This window comes from Geotrypetes seraphini, chromosome 7 (assembly GCF_902459505.1).
Source record: "Geotrypetes seraphini chromosome 7, aGeoSer1.1, whole genome shotgun sequence".
Lineage (NCBI taxonomy): Eukaryota > Metazoa > Chordata > Amphibia > Gymnophiona > Dermophiidae > Geotrypetes > Geotrypetes seraphini.
Window position 1 is genome coordinate 29431077 of NC_047090.1, and position 14491 is coordinate 29445567.

The following is a 14491-nucleotide window of genomic DNA, read 5'->3' on the forward strand; positions in this document are numbered from 1 at the left end:
TGAAAAACACTGGCTTAGAGGGTGTCAAAGTCCCTCCTCGAGGGAGGGCCGCAATCCAGTCGGGTTTTCAGGATTTCCCCAATGAATATGCACGAGATCTATTAGCATACAATGAAAGCAGTGCATGCAAATAGATCTCGTGCATATTCATTGGGGAAATCCTGAAAACCCGACTGGAATACGGCTCTCCAGGACTGGAGTTCCCTACCCCTACTTTAGAGCAGGGGTGTCAAAGTCCCTCCTGGAGGGCCGCAATCCAGTCGGGTTTTCAGGATTTCCCCAATGAATATGCATGAGATCTATTAGCATACAATGAAAGCAGTGCATGCAAATAGATCTCATGCATATGCATGGGGGAAATCCCAAAAACCCGACTGGATTGCGGCCCTCCAGGAGGGACTTAGACCAACACTTGAGGACCACCAGGCCAGTCGGGTTTTCAGGCTAGCTCTAATGAATATGCATGAGAGAGATTTGCATCTAATGGAAGTGACAGGCATGCAAATCTGCCCCATGCATATTGATTAGGGCAGTGATTCCCAACCCTGTCCTGGAGGAACACCAGGCCAATCGGGTTTTCAGGCTAGCCCTAATGAATATGCATGAGAGAGATTTGCATATGATGGAAGTGATAGGCATGCAAATTTGCTTCATGCATATTCATTAGGGCTAGCCTGAAAACCCAATTGGCCTGGTGTTCCTCCAGGACAGGGTTGGGAACCACTGGATTAGGGCTATCCCGAAAACCCGATTGGCCTGGTGGTCCTCCAGGACAGGGTTGGAAACCACTGACTTAGATAGCTTTGTGAAACACGTCTTTCTGCTCTGACAATGAGCCCCTAACAAGCAGGAACACAGATCTCGGCGCCCGGAGAACCTCCCTAAACGTTTTAAGCACGGCGATATAACGCGCCTGGAGTCCTCTACGTGGATATCGTCTCCATTCCCACTGCCCCCTCCCTTGGACGCTCACAGACCTCCTCCCTCCCATGCTCGATGCCACTCGGGCTAGCAAACTGGGAGGCACTTGCTCCCTGGAAATAGCCTTATTTGCTCGCCTATCGTTCGGGTTTTGGGTTCTTTCGCACGCATTTGCAAGCAGAGGGGCTTCCGGAGCACTTTTCTTTTACCCTCCCCGGGCAATCAATGCTTCCCTTGGCACCTTTCTCCAGTGCCCGTCCTAGCGCTCCTTCAACGCGCGGAGGAAGAAGGTAAGGTTTTCTCTCTCGCATGCTTTGCCACAAGCTCGAAAGCGTCTCCTGGGGAAGGGGTAAAAGGCGGATCTTAACTGCGCGTCCTTAAAAGTCTGAGGGCCGTGCCATTTTTAGTCTCAGCCTAGGGAGGTAAAAGCGTTAGGATCCGTCAGAGCCATAACCTAGGGCAGGCTGAGACTTAAAAGGGGCACGGCCCTCAGATTTTTAAGGGCGCGCAGTTAAGATCCGTCTTTTACCCCTTCCCTGCAGTGCCAAAGCTGATTCCTAACCTGTAGGTGGACGCATAAAGGAGCTCTTAAGAGTGTCCCCCCCTCCCCCTCCCAAAGGACTAGGGACTCTGGATGTAAGAATGAGGAGTTCTTAGAAAGGATTGATTGCAGTGGGGTTAACGTTTAAAGCACTTCCAGAGCTTAGTTCTGTCTTTGGCGTATTGTGCGGGGGGTCAGGAATCCCTACTGTCGCGTCAAATCTGCGCCTCGGATATTCTGCCAGTTGCCTTTCTTTTTCTCGTTGCAGACTTGGGATTGCGATTATAGTTTGGAGGACGAGGATATTTAAGCGGTTGGAAGCCCTGGCGGCTGGGGGAGGAAGTGCTGCACAGGGTGACATCGGTATGCGGCACGTGTGAATTTCTAAAGCAATGGCTTGTTTGTCCTTCTTCAGCTCCGTAACTGTTGTGCTTCTCATTCCCACCGCTCACCAGTAGGGGGCTCTGTGGTTTAAAGTCTTTAAACGGGAATGGGACCCTTTGGACTGTCTTTTCACCGCAGGCATTATAAAATTTTGTGCTCCACATATAATTTTAATGAGCCCTGGTGTAGAGGCCACCTGATTGGACTGCGCAGGATCAGAGGAGGAGGAGGGGCAGATTTTCGATTCCTATGAATCTTCGGTATAAACTCAACCTGTTTTCTGCTAAACTAGCAATACAAGCATTGATGGATGTGCTTTGGAAGTCCTTATTTGTGAATTTGTAATATTCTTATCTTTTTCGCGTAAGAACAATCACTGATTTTGCTATTTTTCAATTTGTGTGCTTCAGAACCCCCCCCCCCCCAAAAAAAAAAAAAAAAAAATCCAACAAAAACACACAACTATTTTCATTACTTAGGTGCACCTTTAAGCACTCATCAGGGGCACCTGTGAATTGTGGAAAGCGCAGAATATTATGAGTTCAGATCGTGAAAGTTGCTCAGTGTGATTTTGGTGAAAAGAGACTCTGGAAGTTCAGCCACCTGTGATTTCTAACAGCATTGACATTTGTGGATGCAGGGTTATCGGACTATTAAAATAGTGCTTTACACCAACCACACACAGATTTGACACAGAAGATTGATGCAAAACCGATTTTCATCAGGTGCTTCAAGTAAGCCTTTGACCCTCATTTAACTTTCATGCCTTCAGGCCCCTTTGCTCCGGGAGATTTTGCTAAATGCAAGACATAACCCCAACACATCTGTCACAGCAATGTTGTAAAATGCATAATTTGAATATCATGCACTTCTCTCTCCGCATTCACTGTGATAGGGGATTAACAGAACCGCAAATACAGAAAAACCGTGAATAACTTTCTCATGTTATTCGCTGTTTTCTATTAAAAACCATCGTGAATATGGTGAAACCGCGAATAACACGGTGGGAGACCTGGCCTGTTCCTGAAGGAGAGGCAAAACACGGTGAAGAAAGTGCTGGGAATCGGCGATTTTCTCTGTAAACGCTTGGAATCGGCGATTTCTCTATACAAGCTGATGTAATTTGGGGGGGGGGGGAGGGAGCCAGCAAGCAAGCAAGCTAAAAACCGTGAATAATCGAAACTGCGAATGCTGAAACCGTGAATACAGAGGGAGAAGTGTACTCTGAAAGTTCAGCATTGCTGAAAATGAAAGCTAATCCTAAACACGTGGAAACAAATGCCATGACTTTTACATGTGCAGGAGTTAAGTTGTGGAATAGCCTTTTTGGTCAAATTCGAAAATGTAGAGATAGGAACTCATTCAGGAAAATGTTAAAAACGCAACCATTTGAGCAATTTACCTTATGTAAAGATTGAATCTGTCTGTTTTTGCTCCTATTTTGTTCTGACTTTCTTAATATTTTATGTATGTAATTTTTTGTGAACCGTTTTGGACAAAAACAGTATAGAAAATTTAAAAATATAATAAATAAATATAAGGGCAACTTTAACTAAGGCTGCTAACTTGATCCAGATTCCCAGAATGGAGCTGATTCAGTCCTGGGTTTACCCCTGTGCATGCTGGGACTTGTAGTCTTGCTTTTCATAGGGAATGCAATGGGGAAATCGGAACTACAAGTTCCTGGATGCATTAGGATAAACCCAAGACCAGATCACTCTTGTCCTGCAAATCTAGATCTAGTGGGCAGCTTTACATTTATCTGGATAGATGTGAGTTTGAAAAATCCCTAAGCTTTCTGTTGGTAAGAGAAGGAGCGGATGGTTTTTGAGTTAGGCTCGACAGTTACAACCTCTTGGTCTGGTACAACTGCAGGCAGTTGTTTGTCATCCCACCAAAGCTCCTGCCATAGATCGGTGCATTGCCCACTAGTATGCCACCCGCAATTCCAGGTGTGCCGCAAGACGCTGGGAAGGAGGCACTGGCGCTGGCTGACTTGCATCTCGCGGCAAGAGGCCGATCCCGTAGGCAGTCAGCTGGCGCCAGCACCTCACCACGCTTGTTCCCTTCCAGCACCCCCACATTGGCGACTCGGGGCCTGTCTGGAGGGCCTTGGTCCGTGCACAGACAGTGACGTGATGATGTCACACATGCATATGACATCATTGCATCGATGCCTGCACACTTCCGGATGCCTCGAGCCATGGCCACCATGTGTGCCGCAGCTTGGCAAAGTTTGCGAGACGCTGCTCCTTGTGACCCTGGGCAAGTCACTTAATCCCCCCCATTGCCCCAGGGACATTAGATAGGTTGTGAGCCCACCAGGACAGACGGGGTAAACCACTTAGACTATAAGTGATATATAAAGAATAAAATTAAACTTAAAAATAGTTGCCTAATATCTGTACCGGCCCTGATTTGCTCTCTAGGGGGAGAAAGAAGGATGAGAGGCAGTTTATTTCCGCTAAAGAGATTGTCTGACCTCTGTGAGGTTCTTGCAGGGGACCCTGAACCCAATTAAGATGAAAAAACCATATTCCCTCTGACAAAATTCCTCCAGTAAACAAGATATATTATCTTCCAAATAAAAAGATGCCTCAAAAAGAATTGGATAAACAAAATGAAGGAGAGAATCAGATTGATTTTGGGAATGTGACTGCGTTATTGGAACAAACTTTGAATGCAGAGACAGAGAGAGCAACTCTTCTAATTTCCTTTGTTTTTGAGCAAGACTTAAATATGGTGTTAAGATTATATTTTAAGAATTCTCATAAATTATATGGAGAACAACAGATTTGGATGTACCCAGATGTCTCTAAAGTCACACAAGAACGAAGAAAGGATTTCCTATCTCTGCGTAAAGAAACTCTTAAGTTGGGGGCTACGTTTCTATTAGCTTATCCCTGCAAGTGTTTGGTGAGGTATTTGGGAATTAAGTATACTTTTTTTTCTCCAGACCACTTGAGGGAGTTCCTGAAAGTCAAAAATATCATCAAGGACTGATTATATGATGGATTATGAGTAAAGATAGTAACCGGTTTCACATTAAGCCTTTTCTTTAGAATTTAATACCACTTTAATATCTCCAAACTTTAAAAGATTTCCATGCCCCCTATTATTGTGGTCTAAGAAAGGGATAAATAATATTTCTGTATTTGATTTTTGGTTTGAATGGTAAAATGGTTTCCTTCCTGTGTTACATGGAACAAGATTATTCTTGTGATTTGTTGTGAAAGTTTAATAAAGATAATTATAAAAAAAAAAAAAAAGATGAGAAAACCAAAAGTTAGGGCACAGGCATTTAGCTTGCAAGCAGCAGATCCTAAAGCAGGCTGCAAAATTTTGGTTTCACTCTGTATCATTAAAAGTGGAGAACATCCTTGCACGTCTATAAACTGCATTGCTTGCATAGGGGGGGGGGCGTTTCCCCAGTGCCATAGAAAAGCTTCAGTATCCATTTGTCTGCTTCCGAAATCATTGGGCTCGTACGAAAGCTAGAATGGAGCGGCTGCCCAATGGCTAAAGTGGAAAGCTAAAACCTAGCGAAGGCAGGGTTCAAATCCCGCTTCCACATGTTATACCTTACTAGTTTTATAGCCCGTTACATTAACGGGTGCTAGAATATATATGTGTGTGTGTGTGGTTTTATTTCTTTTTCTCTCTTTAGCCAGGTGCTAGAATAGATGTGTGTGTCTTTCTTTCTTTCTCTCTCGGCCGCTTTCTGTCTCTCTTTTTACTCGGCTGTCCACCATCACCTCTTGCCTGTTCCACCTGTCCAGCAGTAGGCCTTCTCCCTTCCTTTTACCTCCCTCTGTCCAGCAGCACTCCTTACCTGCTCCCCCTGTCCAGCAGCACTTCTTCCCTGCTCCCCAGTCCCTTTTCCCTGCTCCCCTATCCAGCAGCACTTCTTACCTGCTCCTCTGTTCCTCTTCCCTGCTCTCTCTGTCCAGCAGCACTCCTTACTTTCTCCCCCAACCCTCTTACCTGCTCCCCCTGTCCTTCTTCCCTGCTCCCCCTGTCCAGCAGCACTTCTTACCTGCTCCTCTGTTCCTCTTCCCTGCTCCCCCTGTCCAGCAGCACTCCTTACTTTCTCCCCCTGACCCCCTTACCTGCTCCCCCTGTCCAGCATGCGGCTTCTCTTCTTTAAAACAGCCTACCGGCTGTAAGGAACCTCGCAGGCTGCTCTGAGGCACGGTGACTTTTCGTGTGCAGCACTCTCCACACACTGCTTCGGGGCCGTGTACTGCTCTGATTTACTCTGGCACGTCCCTGATGACATCATCAGAGACGCGGCAGAGCAAATCAGGGCAGTAGGAGGCCCCGAAGCAGCGTGTGGAGAGTGCTGCACACACTGCTTGAATCGGCGTTTGGATTGGGGCCCGCGAAGAAAGTATCAGCTGGACTTTTTTTTTGTGCTTCCCTTCCCGCCCCTTGAGGTGCGCCGTGGCTCCTCTCGATCCCCGCCAGCATCGGAAGCCTTCTCAGACGCTGGTGTGGCTCGTGAGAGGAGCTGACAGGAGAGCAGGATGTCCAGCGCTTGGGTCCAGTCCTTCCGCTGTGGAGGCGATCGTTGGCTGGCTGCGGTCCCACATTTGCGATGCGTGTCTGGTGACATAGTATGCGCGCATGCACATTAAGCTGGCACAGCGTGATAGAACAGGGATCAGGGAACACGCGTCGCAAGTGCGCATGCGCGGGCTACCATTTTATTATTATAGATGGCCACTTCAGTCTCTGTTGCTTTGGATATAGGGGTCCTTTTATTTAGGTGTGCTAACCAATTTAGCACGCACCAAAGATTAGCATGCTTGCGTTAAATGCTAAGGCATCCATTATATTCTATAGGTGCCTTAGCATTTAGCGGGCGCTAAATCGATTAGCGTGCCTTAATAAAAGGACCCCATAGATCATAGGCTGCAAGTTGCCTGGTACAGGGGAATTCTTACGGTACTTGAATGTGACTTGCTTTATATGTTCTGTAATATTCAGAATTATTCAGGACATGGCTCCTTCTTAGTTATTGCAGTCAGTGCTTTGCTTACTGTCCTCCGGGTCGATTGCGATCGACCAGTAGATTGCAAAGGCAACGCGATCTTGTTCTTCCTGCTTCCCCGAGCCAGGCCAGGCGCGTACAAGCGCTGGACCCACAAGCCTTCACCTCTGACGTCAGAATTGACGTCGGAGGTGAAGGCTTGGGGGCCCGGTGCTTGTACGTGCCTGGCCTGGCTCGGGGAAGCAGGGAGAAATCAGCATGGTGGCTTGGGGTGGGGGGCAGGGAGAGAGAAAGAATCGGAGAAGTAGAGAAATTGGCGCAATGGCTTGGGGAGGAGCAGGGGGAGAGAGAAAGAAAAACAGGCAAGTGAAGGAGAGAGAAAGACAGAAAAAAAGAGGGGGCAGGGGGAGAAAGAAAAAAAGAGGGGGCGGCAGGAGAGACAAAGAAAGACAGAAAAAAAATAGAGGAGCAGGGGGGGAGAGAAAGAAAACGAGACATAAAGAAAAGGGGAAGGGGCAGAAAGAAAGAAATTTTGGATTTACAGAAGAAAGTGCAATCAGAGACTCATGAAATCACCAGACAAAAAGGTAGGAAAAATGATTTTATTTTAAATTTAGTGATCAAAATGTGTCCAAATTTATATCTGCTGTCTATATTTTGCACTATGGCCCCCTTTTTACTAAATCGCGATAGTGTTTTTTAGCGCAGGGAGCCTATGAGCATTGGGAGCTGCGAGGGGCATTCAGTGCAGCTCCCTGTGCTAAAAAATGCTATCACCATTTAGTAAAAGGGGAGGGGGTATATTTGTCTATTGTTGTATAGTTGTTACGGAGGTGACATTGCATAAAGTCATCTGCCTTGACATCTTTGAAAACCCCCAGAATATAAATAATTAACATTTTCTCTGCATACAGTGTGTTTTGTGTTTTTTTAAAATTTTATGATTGGTAAATCATTTTGACTTGGTCATTTTAAAAATAGCTCGAAGCCCAAAAAGTATGGGCACCCCTGCTCTAAGGTATATCGTGCCGTGGATTAGTTGGCCTTTCATGTGCCACATAAAATGCAAACAAATCCATTCCTTTTTGCTTTCCTACCAAGCAGTTAAGACATGGAATTCTTTAATAGGCAACCACATCTAATTATTTTATTCTTATTTTATTGAAGTAAAATATATTTTGATAATACATTTTTGTGTAGATTTAATTTTAAATAGTCATCTTCCCAGGATGCACCTGGGTTAAATTTTCTTGGAAACCTTATTGAATTACTTGATTGGAATTTGTGGTGTATATAAACTATTTTAATTGCATAGTATTGTAAGGTAAGTGATCAAGTCCAAACCTCCTTGGTGATCTAATCTAATATCTGTGAGTCGCACAAACCTAAACAGGCTCTAGGTCAGTGGTTCCCAACCCTGTCCTGGAGGACCACCAGGCCAGTCAGGTTTTCAGGCTAGCCCTAATGAATATGCATGGAGCAGATTTGCATGCCTGTCACTTCCATTATATGCAAATCTCTCTCATGCATATTTATTAGGGCTAGCCTGAAAACCTGACTGGCCTGGTGGTCCTCCAGGACAGGGTTGGGAACCACTGCTCTAGGTGACTTGAAAAGGAAAAGGGTAGAAAGGGCAAAAGGGGAAGTAAGGGGGAGAGAACCTAACCGAGCTAAGCAGAAGAACAGGTGCTTATGGTGGTCTTATAAAATTAACCATCAAAGAGAAGAGTTTTCATTTTTTTCCAGAATTGGGCGTGGTTGGCTTCTGTTCATATTGTCCCTGTGATTTCTTTTAGCATTTCTCCTAAAATGTCAGGAAGGAAAAAAAAACCAAAAAAACCAGGTGCCTAAATTCCCATTCACCCTAAGGGCCCCTTTTACAAATCCATGGTAGCGATACTCCCGCGGCGAATGCACCGAAGCCTGCAGGAATCGAATGGGTTTCAGTGTATTCACTGCTGCAGGTTTGTAAAGGGGCCCTTTAAATGATTTTAATTGGTGCTGACAAAGCATATGAAGATCTTCTGGTTGTTTAGGGATTGGCCAGTGGTCAAATGGCATTAAAGGAAACCATATAAACACATAAAATGTTGCTCTAGAGGAGTGTGCTTACCTTTTGGATTTTATGCTATCCAGTCAGTCTAAAAGTTCTGCTATGCAAATGCTTAACATGCCCCCTCTTTTACGAATGCATATCGCAGGTTTTAGCGCCAGCAGTGGCGGTAACTGCTCTGACGCTCATATGAGCGGGAGGTGCAGCAAGGTCCTGCGATGATTGCATTTAAGTTTACAACCACTGCTGCTGGTTTGAGAAGCATACAGCAGCAGTGGGGAAGTGAGGAGGCAAGATACTGGATGGCTTTGGGATGGAGGGAGAGAAAAGGGAGCAGGAGACTGGTATGGAAGGGTGGTGGAGGGAGAGAAAGGGGGAAATTGCTAATGGAATTGATGTGCAGGGAGAGGAAGTGAGAGACAGAAGGGGGAAGGATACTGGATGGAATTGGGTTGGAGGGAGAGAAAGGGGCAGATTCTGATGGATGTGGGGTGAAGGGAGAGAGAAAACGCAGATGCTGATGGAAGAAGGCTAGATGGAGAGAGAGGGAAGACATTAGATTTAAGTGGGGAGGGGGAACTTATGCTGGATGGAAGTGGGGATGGTAGAGAAGGGAGCAGATGCTCGATGGAATGGAGAGGAGAGCATATGTGGGGAGGAGAGAAAGAGGGGAGCAGACAATGGAAGTGGAGAGAGGGGCTGATGCTGGATGCGAGTGGACAGAGAGGAGAAGATGCTGGATGGAAGGGGTAGAGAATGAGGGCACTTTGATGGAAGGAGGGAATAAAAAAAGGGCACATGCTGGATGGGGAAGGGGAAAGAGTTAGGGATATACTGAAGGGGTGAGAGAAAGAGGTGGCAAGCTATAAGTAAACACAGTGAAAAGGGAAATTGAAGACTGGGTAGTAAGAATTTAATCTAGACATATGCAGAAAATAAATTGAAAGGAAGATGAGGGAAGGGAGAGGAGAGAGTGAAATTCCAGACCATGGGGGTATGGGAGAGGGAAGGGAAGGAGAGGAGAGCGATGCCAGACCTTTGAAGGAGGGGAGGGAAAGGTGCATAGAACATGGTTCTCTGTTAGCATTAACTGTGTAGGATTAATCTGTACTAGTCTGGCTTGTTTAGTTTTACAATGGGTATATTGATGTTCTGCTGCTCACTGCAGTATGTAAGATGCTGCCTTTTTCCTAGGTACACTTGCTGTGCGACATGTAGATTGTTACTAAAAATCATGTTTTTCATATAGATAAGGGGGTGTCAAAAAATGATGGGCCCCGAGTGTCACATATGCTAGATATACCACTGGCGGAACGCATTGATATTTATGCAACATTTGTTTGATGCACCATTGCATAAGTCAGAATTAAAATTCTCTGATGTGGTAGGAAATTCATGATATGCTGATACTGTGTGTTTTACTGACTGTAGTCCATCAGAAAATGGTTGTGTGCTGCAGTGAACCGCCTTTCATATTTCTAATGTAGTAATGTAAATTTAATTTGATTCGAACAGAGAGTTTTTACAGCTGTGGAGAGATAGGGCAAGACAACCATCTGCCTCTCGGGGTTTAATAAGCAATGTGTTTGGATCTAGCTCTATGTGAAAACTACTTTGAGGGTATTGGTATATTTAGTGATGCATTAAGGCAAAGTTATGATGACAATAACAAGGAGGCAGCTTTGGGCGCTTCTGCCAAACTAGTCAGACTGTGAGCATTGTTTTATGACTGTCTTCCGACTATTTCAGCGTATGCTTTATTGAATAGTTGGATGCCTAATTGTTGCATTTGAGTGCTCACATTTTTACCTGCCATAGAGCAGGTATAATTGGTGGCACCTAATTATTTACTTATGCTAGTATTCTATAATGTATTAGGCACACAAGTTTGCCATTATAGAATACTAGCTTAGCGCCTAGATTTTGGCACTTAAAAATTTTTATTTATTTATTTATTGAGATTTCTCAACCGCGCAGAGTTTTTGCCTAGGATTGTTTTTAGTCTCTGATCCACAAGTTTTTGCATTGGGACCTCCAGGGACCCTTGAGGAAGACAGTTTTGTCGAAACATGGACCATGTTGGGTCTAAAGTCCCCAACTTGGGTCATAGGTATCTCTTCATGTGGATTATTGGACTGTATTTTGCATAAAGCCTGCATCTTGAACATCACCTTCTCCAGTGTTTTTGTTTTCGTCAGACTTCTGGTTTTGTGGAGCATCAAGGGTCATCCTTTTGCTTGTGCCTTCACAATCTGTGGTACCTGGGGCAAAGGAGGGATTAAGGGCCAGATTCTGCAACCGGCGCCATATTGGCTGGCGCCTCCACATCCGGCACTGGTCGCATGTCAATCATGTACCGGCACCGGTTACAGAATCGTGGCCACGTGTGAAAGTAGATGCTGGAAAAATGTGGGCCAAGATTTTACTGCCCTACGTTTCTGGCGCCTACTTTATATGAGCATCGCATCTACAGGAGCTCCTACTGACGCCTGCGGTCACTTTCGGCGCAGGCCATGCCCACTTTAACTGTAGGCGCCTCTGTGGACAGGACATTGGCAGCCTGTTCTGCAGGCACCTACATTTTTAAAATTAGTTTTAAGTGGTTTTAAACGACATGGTCAATCGCCGCAGCGTATATTGCCAATTAAATCAATTAAGTTAGGTGGCGGTAGAACGCCTACCGCTGCCTAAATTTTGGCATCCCTATGAGAATCGGGGCCTAAGTGACTTACCCAGTGTCAGAAGGACTAAGCTGGGATCAAACTCTCAACCTCAGGGTGGTGCGACAGCAGCTCTAACCTACACCTACACTTTTAGCGCCCTTTATAGAATTGGCCCCTTAGACCATAGTTGGATTGACAAGGTTGATATCCTCATTGACTTGACGGCACTTAACAAAACTGTGTTGGCCCATGGCTACCCTCTGGTTAGTTGGCCCTGTTCAGTCTTTAATCAGGCGCTAACGATTGATAAGACTGATTAAATTTGAAGACGATATGAAGTTATTCAGAGTACTGAAGACACAGAAGGATTGCGAAGACCTGCAACGTGACATAAACATGCTCGAGAAATGGGCTGCGACATAGCACATGAGGATTAATGTGGATAAGTGTAAAGTGAATGCATGTCGGTAACAAAAATCTTATACACAAATACAGGATGTCTGGTGCAGAACTCAGAGAGACCCCCCAGGAAAGAGACTTGGGAGTAATGGTCGACAAGTCAATGAAGCCGTCCGTGCAATGCACAGCAGCGGCGAAAAGGGAAAACAGAATGGTAGGAATGATTAAGAAGGGGATCACGAACAAATCGGAGAAGGTTATCATGCTGCTGTACCGGGACATGGTACGCCCCCCCCACCTGGAATACTGCATCCAGCACTGGTTGCCTACATGAAGAAGGGCACAGTACTACTCGAAAGAGTCCAGAGAAGAGTGACTAAAATGGTTAAGGGGCTAGAGGAGTTGCCGTACAGTGAGAAATTAGAGAAACTGGGCGGGCCTCTTCTCCCTTGAAAAGAGGAGACTGACAGGGTACATGATTGAAACATTCAAGATAATGAAGGGAATAGACTTAGTAGATAAAGACAGGTTGTTCACCCTCTCCAAGGTAGAGAGACCGAGAGGGCATTCTCTAAAGTTAAAAGGGGACAGATTCCGGACAAATGCAAGGAAGTTCTTCACCCAGAGAGTGGTGGAAAACTGGAACGTTCTTCTGGAGGGAAAACACCATCCAGGGATTCAAGACAAAGTTGGACAAGTTCCTACTGAACCAGAACGTACGCAGGTAAGGCTAGACTCAGTTAGGGCACTGGTCTTTGACCTAAGGGCTGCCGCATGAGCGGACTGCTGGGCACGATGGACCACTGGTCTGACCCAGCAGCGACAATTCTTATGTTCTTATGACTGCCATCCATAGTTGTAGTTACATAGAAACATAGAAAGATGATGGCAGAAAAGGGCTATAGCCCATCAAGTCTGCCCACTCCACTGTCCCACCCCATTAAGTCAGAGTGCTGCTCGACCCACGTAGAGATCCCACGTGGATGTCCCATTTATTCTTAAAGTCGAGCACACTAGTGGCCTTGATCACCTGCACCGGTAGTTTGTTCCAGTGATCCATCACCCTTCCTGTAAAGAAATACTTCCTGGTGTCACCACCAAATCTCCCTCCTCTGAGTTTGAGCGAGTGCCCCCTTGTGACTGAAGGTCCCTTAGGAAAGAATATGTCGTTTTCCACCTCGACACGACCTGTGACGTACTTAAATGTCTCAATCATGTCACCCCTCTCCCTGCGCTCCTCCAGAGAGTAGAGCTGCAACTTGCCCAGTCTTTCCTCGTATGAGAGACCCTTGAGTCCGGAGACCATCCTAGTGGCCATTCGCTGGACCGACTCGTACATCTTTACGGTAATGTGGCCTCCAGAATTGCACACAGTACTCCAGATGAGGTCTCACCATGGTTCTGTACAGTGGCATTATGACTTCAGGTTTACGGCTGACGAAGCTTCATATAGTTGTCATATCAAGCCATTGGTCTTCCTTTTATGCATCGATCTTCAAGCATGAAATCTTTTTAATGACCTTTTCTCTTTACAAGAGTTCAAAGTATGAAAGTCAAAGACTTATCATTTGAGCTTCCAAGGAATGCTTACGTTTGATCTTCTAGGAAGTTAGACTTCTTAAGGTTATCAAGCAGTGGAAACCCTTTATTCTTGGCTTGTCGCGCAAACACCAGGGTATATAACAGGAAACATACGGGTCTATGGACTTGAAATGTCACCAGCAAAGAATTCTTATCAGATATATCAACCCAAATAATTGCCACAAGGATACATTTAAATGGAAGCTCAGCAAAGTGCCTAAAATATGTTAACTGATGGTGAAAAAAAGTCAATAAATTGGTGATTTAAGAAAGCGTTGTCACTTCAGTAAAAGGAAAACAATCCCACTAATACCTTCTCGTTAGTTATTATATAAAACTATAGTTTAATTTGTTGCTGTTTGGATAAGAGTAGGCTAGGGGCTTTCCCTTTGAAAATAAGGGAGAATAGACGATTGAAAAACTTGACTAAGCATGTTCTCTTAGGCTTCTGTGGCTGGCGTGATGATTGTTGCAGTTGTGCGGAGATCGCCACGTCTGGGTTGGTAGAACCTGACATTTCAAAATCATAGTTGACTCTTATTGGTTTTGTTTTTTTTGAGAAACAGACATGTTTAACCATGATTGTTACAATTGTTCGGGTCTTGCTGCATCTGGGTATGTAAAGCTGACATTTCAGCCATCGTGTTGAGGCTTTGTTCAAACTGTGTTACAGTTTTGTCTTTATATATGGAAGAAAGCCACAGCACGATGGCTGAAATGTCGGCTTTACTTACCCAGATGCAGCAAGACCCGAACAATTGTAACAATCATGATTAAATATGTCTGTCTGGGGTTTTTTTGGCAGATGATTAAAGCTAAACATGTCTGTTTCTCAAAAATCAATACAGTCGGCTATGATTTTGGATATTTTTCTATTGTATGCTACCTAGTTTTTAGGCGGATAATGACTATTTTAAATAAATAAACTACACTTCTCCCTCCAAATTTGCGGGTTT

The 14491-nt window shown here is 45.1% G+C and overlaps 1 protein-coding gene across 1 annotated transcript in view; it reads left to right on the forward strand.

Moving 5' to 3' along the window:
- Positions 1-891: 891 nt before the first annotated feature.
- TMCC3 (transmembrane and coiled-coil domain family 3) overlaps positions 892-14491 on the forward strand; it is a 283494-nt gene continuing 269894 nt past the window's right edge. Inside the window, exons 1-2 of the mRNA XM_033952781.1 lie at positions 892-1211; positions 1731-2580. The gene's annotated coding sequence lies outside the window, so the exon portion shown is untranslated. The remainder of the gene's footprint in view (positions 1212-1730; positions 2581-14491) is intronic.